Here is a 13,530-nt window from a genome sequence, read left to right as displayed (position 1 = left end):
TGACCCGGAGATAACTGGGGCATGATTCAATTTGGCGGGCTTTTTGTCCCCACAGACCAATAGTTTGGTGGTTAGGAAAAGCACCAGAAAGATTCCGGCCGACTAGTGTATAAACTACCGGATAGACCTATGCTCTATGCGATGATTCTCTTATTTCATTTTTCACACCACAAAATAATTTGTCCTAATTAAAGGTAAAGGACAAAAGTAGTAACGCAGGACAAATTGAACCAGTTAACAACTAATTCCAAAAATTAAAAACACAAACATGATATGTCTGTACCTTAGTTTAGAGCTTTCAAAACGAGTGACTTGGACGAGTTTGAACAAGTCATAATTAGATAATGGATATAATTGGATCAATCTAGTTTTACCCATTTAAATAAATGGATATGGGTATGGGTATACCCAATTATTCATTTATGAGCCACTTAAAATTTTACTTATTTTTTTATTTTTTCGCTTATTATTTGACAAAAATAATGGTATTTTATTGTATTAGATTAATAAAAAAATTTAAATTTATTTGCTTAAAACTCACTAAATTTGAGAGTAAATATATAATTATTTTTAAATAAATATAAATAGATGAGTCGAATCAACCCACTATCTACCAATTAAATGGGTTTAATTGGGTACCATTTAAACCCATTCAAAATTAATGGACGGGTTATTGATAGGCAAGCTTGGACGGATCAACATAATTGGACTGTAATTGACACCTCTACATTAGACATTTTGTGTTTTTAGGTCGCTTTTTTGTAGATAAACTGTGCGTGTATATATATATATATATATATATATATATATTAGAGTATTGTGAATTTTTATTGGCTAATTGTCTTCAAAATTTTCTTCTTCCCACGGTCTGTCAAACTTTCTAGTTGAAGTAGAAGTAATAAGCATATATATTTTTTATTACTCACTGTTTTTTAGGGTAAAAACTAAAAATAGTTATATTTTCCAATTTTAAACTATTATGTCAAAGATATCACTAGTATGTGAGTCATGTGACTCACAACAAATTCTTTAATAACTTTGAATGGATGTTTCTGCCGAGACAAGGGACTTTGATAAATATTAAACTTGTCCAAACTCTGCAAATTTCTTAGTTTGAGATCAAGGTACGAACGCCCTGCTATTAGTCTGAGGACTAATCTTTGCATTGTGTTTACATAAAATTTGGCTCAAAACTTCCGGATTTTAAACTATGGGCGGAATAGAAGGTATGTCTAGAGAAAAAGGATTACAGAATCTTACTATAATTGGTAAGTTCAAAGAATTCAATTTTATTGATTCATTCCAAAAAAAAAAAAAAAAAAAGTAAAGTTTCAATCCTGGAAGTAATTGCCTGCGCCTGGCATAACAAAATATAACATGTCCTTTCCAAGGGGAATAAATAGATGAGGACAAAAATTGTAAGAATTGAGCAGGCACGTACAAGAAAATACAACAAAAGCAAAAGAATAATATTACTAGCACCACACCATGAATTAAAAATTTCGAGTTCAAAACCTTCTTTTCTATTCTTGTTTCTTAAATTTCACTCTTCTTCTAATAAAATAAAGTTTAAAGAAAAAAAGCACAAGGGCCACAATAACAATGGCTAAGACAGGACAGGATGCAAAAGCATTTATGGGATTTTAAAGTATATTAAATTTACTTTTTAATAATACTTGGGCAAACATTTCCTTATTACCTTAGAAAATGTTGCTGTAACATGTTTCATGTTATTCTATATTTTTATCTTTAATTTTTTTTTGGTTGGTTAAAACATAGTATAAGCAAAACTTGGTTTTACTTGGACAAGCTTTTTGTTGGCTTGTAGTCATTTTTGGAATTACCAAATGTTCAATTGTGAATGGAACATGGGTAGATTTTATACCTTACTAATGCTATGCAAACTGGATATATACTGAGTAGTGGCCTGTCAATTGCCAATAGTTCTTCGATCTTATATTAGTTAAGGGAAAATCGTTCAAAATGTTTCTCACATTTTGTAAAATGATTTTTTTCATCCCTCACTTTTAAAAGTATAATTTTACATCCCTTATAAATTCATATTGATCAAATTTGATCCTTATCCAAGTTTTCGACTAGTTATTGATCGGACTCCACCACATGCCTTGCATGGGATCATTTTTGAAGGGCAAAATTGTTCAATCAAATTTTACATGATCCGATCTATAGTTCCTCACATTTCATAAAATAAATTTTTTGTCCATCACATTTTACAAAATGAATTTTTTCATCCCTTACATTTTACAAAATGAATTTTTTTATTCCTCACATGTGAATTCTTGCATTGCTCCTCTTTTATTTGAGTATATTTTAACCAATTGGGTTTGACTTACCGGGATTTTGTTGAAGGGGGTGCTTAAGGTGGATTCTACAGTATTTGCCGGTGTGAATTGGTGGTTTATGCCACATTTGCACCTTGCCAAATAATATTTCCTTAATTATGCACATTGATGACAGTTATACATGTTTCTAAGTTTCTTCCACTTTTCTCAAGTTTCTTTTTATCTCTGGAGATTGTAAAATAACAATACTAAAAATTCAGAAACCCCAGAGACATACTATATCAAATTTGAAGTTGGATGTCATTTCAATTCAAAACATATATATATATATATGTTTTACATGCACTTCCATGTTTTGATACATTATATGAAAACAGTCGCAGATGTAAATTGTACTAATTGTTGGCATCTGAAAATCGGAAAAGTAGTACATCCTTGGAGCTAATTTTGAATTTTGAATTTTGAATTTTGAATTTTTTTGGTTTTCTGATTTTACTTAGCTAAACAAGTATTTGCTATGGAGGCAAAATCAATGAAGGACTTCTAGCAACCCTGCCTGACCGACAAGCAGATCCTAAGTTGTTCCTCCACTCTCTCTTAACCCAAATCCTCTAGCAGATGTATTGAAGACTTCTTAAAATGAAATATTATACCGTCTTTTCCCAAAGCATAGACATATAGACACAGAGAGGGTGTTGGGAATATTGCAATGAACTGGCAAATATTGTAACAAAAATGGGCTTCAAATCGTTATAGATATCACTTTCCTTTAGGTTTTATTTGTTCGGTATAACGTGCAATAACTTTGGACAAATATCCTTTAGGACAAGATGAAGTTTGTTTGCCTTAAACTCTTGTACAATGTAAGACAAACCTTTTTTGAACTAAGGAGTGCTTTTGAGAGAGTACACAGTAGTAGGAAAGTGATTTTCTACAACAAACCACTCTCTATTTGACCTCTTTATATAGCAAGATTGTTTGAAAAATAAAAAAACTCATTAAATATTTGTATGAATAAATTCAAAGTATTGTGTACAAATTCATGCACTTTAATTCATGCATCTCATGATCCTAAGATCAAAACATGAATCTATCCTTTCATTCAAGAATTCACATATACATGAACACATTCATAAATGAATGTACATTTTAGAAACATTCACAATATTATACATGTACCAAAAACATGAATGAATATACATTAATTACATGTATGTACATCATACAAAATTTGAAAAGTTTCCAACAATTCCCCGCCATTTTCAAAATTTAGAAAATGAATTTCTAAAAGGTCACCGAATAATCTGACACTCATATGCATAAATAATGGTGTCTTTCAATTGAACCACTATCTTAGTGAAGGTTCTTTGAAATCAATATTTCAAGATGGTAAATAAGTTTTGAACCACTTGGACATTGGATCAATCTCATAAACACATCACACACTGAGCAATGCATAACCATAAGTTATTCAACGATACATTTTACGGCCTTGTATCACTATCCTTTCATGAATGTTACAAAGTAAAATCCTTAACTTAGTGGTTTGCCGAAAACCAACATTCATATATCTAAAAGGTCACCGAATAATCTGACACTCATATGCATAAATAATGGTGTCTTTCGATTGAACCACTGTCTTAGTTAAGGTTCTTTGAAATCAATCCTTCAAGATGGTAGACAAGCTTTAAACCACTTGGACATTGGACCAACCTCATAAACACATCACACACTGAGCAATGCACAACCATAAGTTCTTCAACGATACATTTTACAGTCTCGTATCACTATTCTTTCATGAATGTTACAAAGTAAAGTCCTTAACTTTGTGGTTTGCCGAAAACCAACATTCATATAGGCGACATCTTAGTGCCCCCACCATAGATAGCACTTTTAAGATTCGTTAAAAGTCCAATGACTCACTCTTACATTTGCACTAGCGAGAATAACATGCACTATTCAACATTGGGATGTCTAAACTTCACATAGTGCACCAACCATAAGCATCCTTTTGGTCGATAAAATTTGTCTCGACATTTTTGTCTTTTTTTTTTCAAAGATGCTTGATAAAGGTCAACAAGGTAGTCAGTCATACGACAGGTACGAGACCAATGACCTTCCATGCCATACCGATAGTATTTTTCTGATCATTGTTATTATCCCACTTCTGGGGGATATTTTGTTGTTTGCCATGATTATTGTCATAAGGCACAAATCTACCATGTCTGTACCCATGGCCACGACTATGTCCTCGGCCTTCTTGACCACCTCTACGGCTACGTCCGCAATCACGATCAGAATTTTAAGGATGAGTCGCATTTGCTTCAGGGAATGGACTAGCACCAGTTGGTCGGGACTCATGATTTTTCAACAATAATTCATTATTTTGTTCAGTCAAGAGGAGACATGCAATAAGTTTAGAATACTTCTTAATCCTTTCTCTTCATATTGCTGCTGCAGGAACATATTAGAGACATGAAATGTAGAGAACGTTTTCTCTAACATGTCTTCATCAGTAATTTTTTTTCACCACATAATGTTAATTGAGAAGTTAATTCTAAACATGGCTGAATTATATTCATTGATAGATTTAAAATCTTGTAGCCGTAAGTGAAACCAATCATATCGGGCCTCTGGGAGAACGACCAACTTCAGGTGGTCAAATCTTTCTTTCAAATCTTTCCAAAGGACGAGCGGATCTATGACGGTAAGATATTCTGCTTTTAATCCTTCAGCTAAATGATGACGAAGGAAAATCATGACCTTAGCACGGTCTTGGTTTGAGGCATCATTCTCTTCAACAATAGTATTACCAAGACCCATTGCCTCAAGATGAATTTCAACATCTAATACTCACGATAAATAATTTTTTCCAGAAATATCAAGAGGTACAAACTTTTGTTTTGTGAGATTAGCCATAAGAATATACAATAGTTACGTAGAAAAGAATTTTTTACCTCGATAAGTAGCCAAAAGCTGTATGGACAGAATCTTGACAGCGTCTCGTGCTTTCACTTTTGCTCAAAGGTTAGACTCGCGCTTTTCCTTTGCTCAAAGTAGAGGCTCATGCTTTTCCTTCGCTCAAGGTAGAGACTCGTACTGATAACATGTTGTAAAACTAATAAAATAAACTACTAAAAGTAGAGATTGGAATAGTAGAGTGAGAAGCAAAAAGAGAGAGGAACTATAGTATTATTATCTTCACTGATCAAAGTACTTCTAGGTTACAAAAGAAATAGGATTCACCCCTATATATAGGTGATCCAAGATCAAAGATACATGAATCCTATTAAATACTAATACATGAATTTAGTACTTCAAGTACATCCATAAATGGATTCATCCAATGTACCAATGAATTTAGGGAGAATACATGTAAATATCTTCTTGAGAATACAAATGGACATCCACATCTTATAATTATTTCATAACAGATCATTAATTGATGGCCCCCAACAAATTTATATATACAAGGTTAAGGTCCTATTTGGCACACCTCTCCTTCAATCCTGCATACACAGAACTCCTTAAAAATGGGTAGCACCCTTACAACTACCACCACCAGTGTTTGCCATTTACACAAAATAGATAAATTGTGCAGCAAACAACCGCAATGGCAAATTGTGCCACCAAAATCATGTGTTTTTTCTTCCTCTTCTTGGGCTTTGTCGTCCTTAGTTCTGCCGATAATTGCTTCATTGATTGGAGCTCTGAAAATCCCAGCTTGGACTTTCAGGGCTCTCTGTCATCCCCCCCAAGACCTGGGTGAGATGGTCAAAAGATTTATTTAGGCCTGTGATTAATCTTACTCACGTAGTTTTGATTGTCCGATAAATTAAATCCTCAACTGTATTAATTCGTGAACTTCGCTAATTCTTGAGTACCAATTTGTTTGGACTCCTGCAGTTATCAAGTGTGGAACAACCATTTCTTCGGTTTCGAAAGTTGACTTGAGTGACTACAGCAATTGTCCAGTACACCCTAATCCAGAGACTACAACAACGAAATCGGTAGAAGCCGGCCAGGTCGTCTTTAGTGGTCTTCCAGTGGGTGCACGTTCGTATTTCATTGTTGCAGGTATCGACCAATATTGGTGTTCACAGGGGATGAAGGCCCGGGTCGACGTCCTTGTCCCCGATGCTGCACATTGAAAACCTAGTTTTTCTGCTATATGTACAATAAAAAAAAAGTTCCGTCATCAAGTTTGGAGGTTTAATTTACGGCTGTGCCGTACGCAGTCGCTCATCAGTGCGAGGGACCTCCGTACGTGATTGTCTGTTCTTGTTCTTTCCGATTCCTGTGTTACTTTGTAATGTGGTGTCTGTGTTTTATTTATCTTGAATTCAGTGACTTTGAAACCCCCTTTTCTTATCCGTCGTTCTCCTGTAACTGAATATTTTGACTCCTCCTAATTTCTAATGAATGATGGAACTTCTATGCCAGCAAAAGATAATAATACTAACTCCACCCGCCAATTATCTTCCCCACCAGTACCCTAATTAATGCTTTTCCTTTTTTTTTAGTGATTTTATATATCTTGAAAGTGTTATAGTACTGTGTTAATTTACAAGGGATTTTAATAAATTTTATTTTTCTAAAATTGGAATAAAACAATACTCTTGCGAAACACACCCTATCTTTTTAATTCAGGCGATCACATCAGTGCGACGGCAGCAACGATGCCGGAAAGGGGTAATAAATACTAATACATGAATTTAATATTTCAAATACATCCATAAATAGGTTCATCCAATGTACCAATGAATCTAGAAAGAATACATGTATCTATCTTCTTGAGAATACAAACGGACATCCACATCTTATAATTATTTCATAACAGATCATTAATTGATGGCCCCCAACAAATTTATATATACAAGGTTAAGGTCTTGTTTGGCACACCTCTCCTTCAGTCCTGTACACACAGAACTCCTTATAAATAGGCAGCACCCTTACAACTACTACCACCACTGTTTGCCATTTACACAAAACAGATAAATTGTGCAGCAAATGACCGCAATGGCAAATTGTGCCACTAGAATCATGTGTTTTTTCTTCCTCTTCTTGGGCTTTGTCGTCCTTAGTTCTGCCGATAATTGCTTCATTGATTGGAGCTCTGAAAATCCCGGCGATTGGACTTTCAGGGCTCTCTGTCATCCTCCCCAAGACCTGGGTGAGATGATCAAAAGATTTATTTAGGCCTGTGATTAATCTTATTCACGTAGTTTTGACTGTTCGATATATTAAATCCTCAACTGTAATAATTCGTGAACTTCGCTAATTCTTGCGTACCAATTTGTTTGGACTCCTGCAGTTGTCAAGTGTGGAACAACCATTTCTTCGGTTTCGACTGTTGACTTGAGTGACTACAACGATTGTCCAGTACACCCTAATCCAAAGACTACAACAACGAAATCGGTAGAAGACGGCCAGGTCGTCTTCAGTGGTCTTCCAGTGGGTGCACGTTCGTATTTCATTCCTGCAGGTATCGACCAATATTGGTGTTCACAGGGGATGAAGGCTCGGGTCGACGTCCTTGTCCCCAATGCTGCAGATTGAAAACCTGGTTTTTCTACCCGTCATCAAGTTTGGAGGTTTAATTTACGGCTGTGCCGTACGCAGTCGCTCATCAGTGCGAGGGACCTCCGTACGTGATTGTCTGTTCTTGTTCTCTCTGATTCCTGCGTTACTTTGTAATGTGGTGTCTGTGTTTTATTTATCTCGAATTCAGTGACTTTGAAACCCCCTTTTCTTATCCCTCGTTCTCTTGTAACTGAATATTTTGACTCCTCCTAATGGCTAATGCATGATGGAACTTCTACTCCAGCAAAAGTTAATAATACTAACTCCACTCACCAATTATCTTCCCCACCAGTACCCTAACTAATGCTTTTCCTTTTTTTTCTTAGTGATTTTATATATCTTGAAAGTGTTATAGTACCGTGTTAATTTGCAAGGGATTTTAATAAATTTTATTTTTCTAAAATTGGAATAAAACAATACTCTTGCGAAACACACCCTATCTTTTTAATTCAGGCGATCACATCAGTGCGACGGCAGCAACGATGCCGGAAAGGGGTAATAAATACTAATACATGAATTTAATATTTCAAATACATCCATAAATGGGTTCATCTAATGTACCAATGAATCTAGAAAGAATACATGTATCTATCTTCTTGAGAATACAAACGGACATCCATATCTTATAATTATTTCATAATAGATCATTAATTGATGGCCCCTAACAAATTTATATATACAAGGTTAAGGTCCTGTTTGGCACACCTCTCCTTCAGTCCTACACACACAGAACTCCTTATAAATAGGTAGCACCCTTACAACTACTACCACCAATGTTTGCCATTTACACAAAATAGATAAATTGTGTAGCAAACGACCGCAATGGCAAATTGTGCCACCAGAATCATATTTTTTTCTTCCTCTTCTTGGGCTTTGTCGTCCTTAGTTTTGCCGATAATTGCTTCATTGATTGGAGCTCTGAAAATCCCAGCAACTGGACTACCAGGGCTCTCTGTCATCCCCCCCAAGACCTGGGTGAGATGATCAAAAGATTTATTTAGGCCTATGATTAATCTTATTCACGTAGTTTTGACTGTCCGATATATTAAATCCTTAACTGTATTAATTTGTGAACTTCGCTAATTCTTGCGTACCAATTTGTTTGGACTCCTGCAGTTATCAAGTGTGGAACAACCATTTCTTCGGTTTCGAAAGTTGACTTGAGTGACTACAGCGATTGTCCAGTACACCCTAATCCAGAGACTACAACAACGAAATCGGTAGAAGACGGCCAGGTCGTCTTCAGTGGTCTTCCAGTGGGGTACGTTCGTATTTCATTCCTGCAGGTATCGACCAATATTGGTGTTCACAGGGGATGAAGGCCCGGGTCGACGTCCTTGTCCCCGATGCTGCACATTGAAAGCCTAGTTTTTCTGCTATATGTACAATAAAAAAAAAAGTTCCGTCATCAAGTTTGGAGGTTTAATTTATGGCTGTGCCGTACGCAGTCGCTCATCAGTGCGAGGGACCTCCGTACGTGATTGTCTGTTCTTGTTCTCTCTGATTCTCGCGTTACTTTGTAATGTGGTGTCTGTGTTTTATTTATCTTGAATTCAGTGACTTTGAAACCCCCTTTTCTTATCCCTCGTTCTCCCGTAACTGAATGTTTTGACTCCTCCTAATGGCTAATGCATGATGGAACTTCTACGCCAGCAAAAGATAATAATACTAACTCCACCCGCCAATTATCTTCCCCACGAGTACCCTAACTAATGCTTTTCCTTTTTTTTCTTAGTGATTTTATATATCTTGAAAGTGTTATAGTACTGTGTTAATTTACAAGGGATTTTAATAAATTTTATTTTTCTAAAATCGGAATAAAACAATACTCTTGCGAAACACACCCTATCTTTTTAATTCAGGCGATCACATCAGTGCGACGGCAGCAACGATGCCGGAAAGGGGTACTAATACTTATACCACATGGGGCGTTTACTGTAATTAAGAAAAAAACTAGTATATCATGCGCTCTAATAATTTGTAGTAAATATTATTATACTTTCATTTTTTCCCCTGTATTTGTACAAAAAAAAACTGTATTTTGTTTTAAAAAAAGGGCAAAAAAAAGATGGAAACAAAGATGTGAAGGAAGTTCACTACATGTTACGATTTCTTACTGTCGTTATAATAGTCTCATAGCAAAATAATTTCATATAAGAGTATTATTACTGTAGTGGCTAAATTTTCTTTGAAAAACATACTAATTAGCCAGTGGAGATTCATCATTAATGTTTTAAGCAATCCAAGAAGAAATAGATTAAGACTTTTAACATCAGAATGGAAATTAGGCGGCCGACGTCATGGTTTTGATAAACCTCAATGGTGGCTTGTGTAACATTACCGTAGCAACTTTTCGAAATTCAACATGCAATAAAACAAAGGACTAGTCCCGTGCAAATTCCAAATAGTTGATCGGTAGGATTTCTTTTGGTGCCCATTCAGAGCAGTTGATCAGATAAACATGGCAAAAGTGACGGCAAAGTCAGCAGAAATCTAAGTTGGATTTAGGCTTTGGCTTCTGCTATTTAAACATTACGGATGTATTTGGTCCCTTCATCTTCATCTTCATGGGGGAAAAAAAGAAGACATTACGAGGTGTTTAAACATTTGATGGGATCACAAAATATGACAGCTAGATGTTGAGTGGAAGCAGGTGTTAAAAGGTCCATTCCATTGGGATAGGAACTCTTATTTGGTCAGCTGTACTTTTATTTTTCTACGACCCCTAAATGCTTTGAAAATTGAAAGTCGCTTTAAGAAATGTTTGTTTAGTCTGTGATAAGCATTACAATCCCGCCATTTGCAAATTTGTTGCTGTGAGGAATGTTATATATTTGAGTGATTTGACTATTGAAAATTAGTTTTACGGAAAAAAAGAAAAGAAAAGAAAGAAGCAGTATGATATATCACAGATTGATTTTAGCACACTTCTATGTATTGAGTATTACTTCTTAGATGAATTACTGTATCGTCCTATCCAAATAAAGAAGGTATAATTTCACAAACTTCCCCTGAAATTTATGATAATTAAAAAAAGGACCAAAAAAAAGTAGTAATGATCACAATAGTTTTTGTAAGTGGCGAGACGGATACCTCTATGGTAGGAACTTCCTACCGTAGGCAGCTCCTCAAAGCATGACACGTGTATTTATAAAATGAGGAGCTCACGGACCATTATATTGTAGTGGTAACACATGTGGAGATAAACCAAACAAGACATGTCCGGATGCAGCCTTTTTCCCCTCCAATTCCTCCGTTCACTGTGCATTATTTCCCCACTACTTTATTACATTTAAAAATTGTGAAACTATAATTTTCTGCACCTAATATACCAAACAATTTAATAAAATTAATAACAACATACCAACAGTATATACTCATGACATAAATATACTAATGAAAACTGTGATTTAAAATATCAAATCTGTAAATGTGTTTTAACTGTTATCCATTGGTATCCTATAGTATCATTTTTTCATCAAATACCAGTTCTTTAACACCCATTTTCCCATAAACAAATTTATTTATCGGATAAAATAAAAATAAACCCGTTTTTCAATAAAACACCAGCTCTTTATGGGTTTTCTATATTATAAGAACAGAGTACCCATTTCTCCATAAAACACTAACTCTTTATGGCTTTTCTCTATTATAAGAATAGAGTACCCATTTTCCCATAAATTTATTTATCGGATAAAATAAAAATAAACCCGGTTTTCAATAAAACACCAGCTATTTATTGGAAATAACTATTTATTGGAAAATGAGTATATTTTTATTTTATCCGATAAATAAATTTATTTATGGGAAAATAGGTGTTAAAGAGCTGGTATTTGATGGGAAAATGATACTTTAGAATACCAATGGATAACAGTTAAAACACATTCACAGATTTGGTATTTTAAATAATGAAGATTGGTTCCGTTTGGATTAGATGTTTTTTGGGGTATTTTTCAAAAACAGCACTGTAGCATTTTGAACGTAAAATACAAGTACTGTACATATCTGCTATTCCTTTCCTTTTTAGACCAATCATTATGACTTTTGTGCTTTCTGATAAAAAATTTTCATTTATTTTTTGTGGAAATGCAAAAAAAAATTAATTATGTATAAATAGAAAAAATTACTAATTTAATTATTGGCACTTTGCTCATACGTTGGAGGACTGGTAAGAAAGCCGTGAAGAGTTGGTATTTTTATTAATGAAAACTTTTCCCGTAAATGGCCTGCTCTTTATAGCTTTTCTTCATTATATGATCAAAGTACTATACTTTTTTGTATTTATCACGAATTCACATATTGTGACTGTGAATTAAAAATTTTTCGAGATCGTATTTTCATTAATTAGTCTTTTTTTTCCGTACTATCGTTAGTTTGAATGAAAAATTTAGTTGCACGGTGTTTGGGAGCAACTTCTAAAGTAACTGTATAATCCTAATAATTTTTATAATTGCTTAGTATATTTATGTCATGGGTATATATTGTTGGTATGTTGTTATTAATTTTATTAAATTGTTTGGTATATTAGGTGCAGAAAATTATAGTTTCACAATTTTTTAAATGTAATAAAGCAGTGGGGAAACAATGCACAGTGAATGGAGGAAATGGAGGGAAAAAAAGGCTGCATCCGGACATGTTTTGTTTGGTTTATCTCCACGCGTGTTACCACTGCAACATAACGGTTCGCGACTTACTCATTTTATAAATACACGTGTCATGCTATGAGGAGATGCCTACGGTAGAAAGTTCCTACCTTAAAGGTATCCGTGGGGAGACTCTCAATGCACCAAAAGCTATTGCTCTCACAACGATTCTCATCTAGATCAAGCTCACAAACTGAGAATTAAGAAATTAGGCCATAAATTACACTAGTATTCTTATATTGACAAAATCAAATATAGTTTAGTGCTAAAACCTTTTCCTCTCATTTCTCAATGTCTCAATTGAGGTGAAAGTTCCGTTCTCGTTGTCCTCCTCTCGATCCTTATTCATTTCATTTCGTCTTTTTACAAAAAATTTTTTCTAGAAAATAAAAAGAAAGAAAAAAAGTAGAGAAAATCTGAAACAAAGACGTTATGTTGTAGTCCGATTGATTTGAAGATTACTTATCATCTATATAGAGAGAGTATCATAACAATATATGGAAGCTAAATTGTGTTTTTTTCAAATATAACTGGAGGTTTATGCACATTCTTAATGCAATCCAAAGAGAAAACTTTTCCTGTTTGCTTTGATGATTTCTCGCCCTCTCTATAATATTCTTTAGCAAATAGCAAACAGTCAACTTCAATTTGTTTGACAAATATCAGTGAAGGCTTGTGCATGTTTTGATCTGAATGAGCCGTAATCTATTGTTGTATGAATTCACAATTAATTGTTGGTTATGTTTTCGAGATATAAAATTCATAGCCAGTGGCGTAAAACTACATTCTCATATAATTCTTTTTGATAAATATCATAATTTAATTAAAATCTGAATTAATAGCAGAAATTACATCATCAAACATACACATATCAAATAACATTCTCATATAATTTATTAGTTAAAATTGTGCGTTGATTGGCCCCAACAGTTGTATATTGTACCCGTTGAGACTCACCTGTGATCTATATAATACCTCCAGGAGATTCACACCTTTAAAAT

Source organism: Coffea eugenioides, chromosome 10 (assembly GCF_003713205.1).
Source record: "Coffea eugenioides isolate CCC68of chromosome 10, Ceug_1.0, whole genome shotgun sequence".
NCBI classification, from domain to species: Eukaryota; Viridiplantae; Streptophyta; class Magnoliopsida; order Gentianales; family Rubiaceae; genus Coffea; species Coffea eugenioides.
This window is presented reverse-complemented; position numbering follows the sequence as displayed.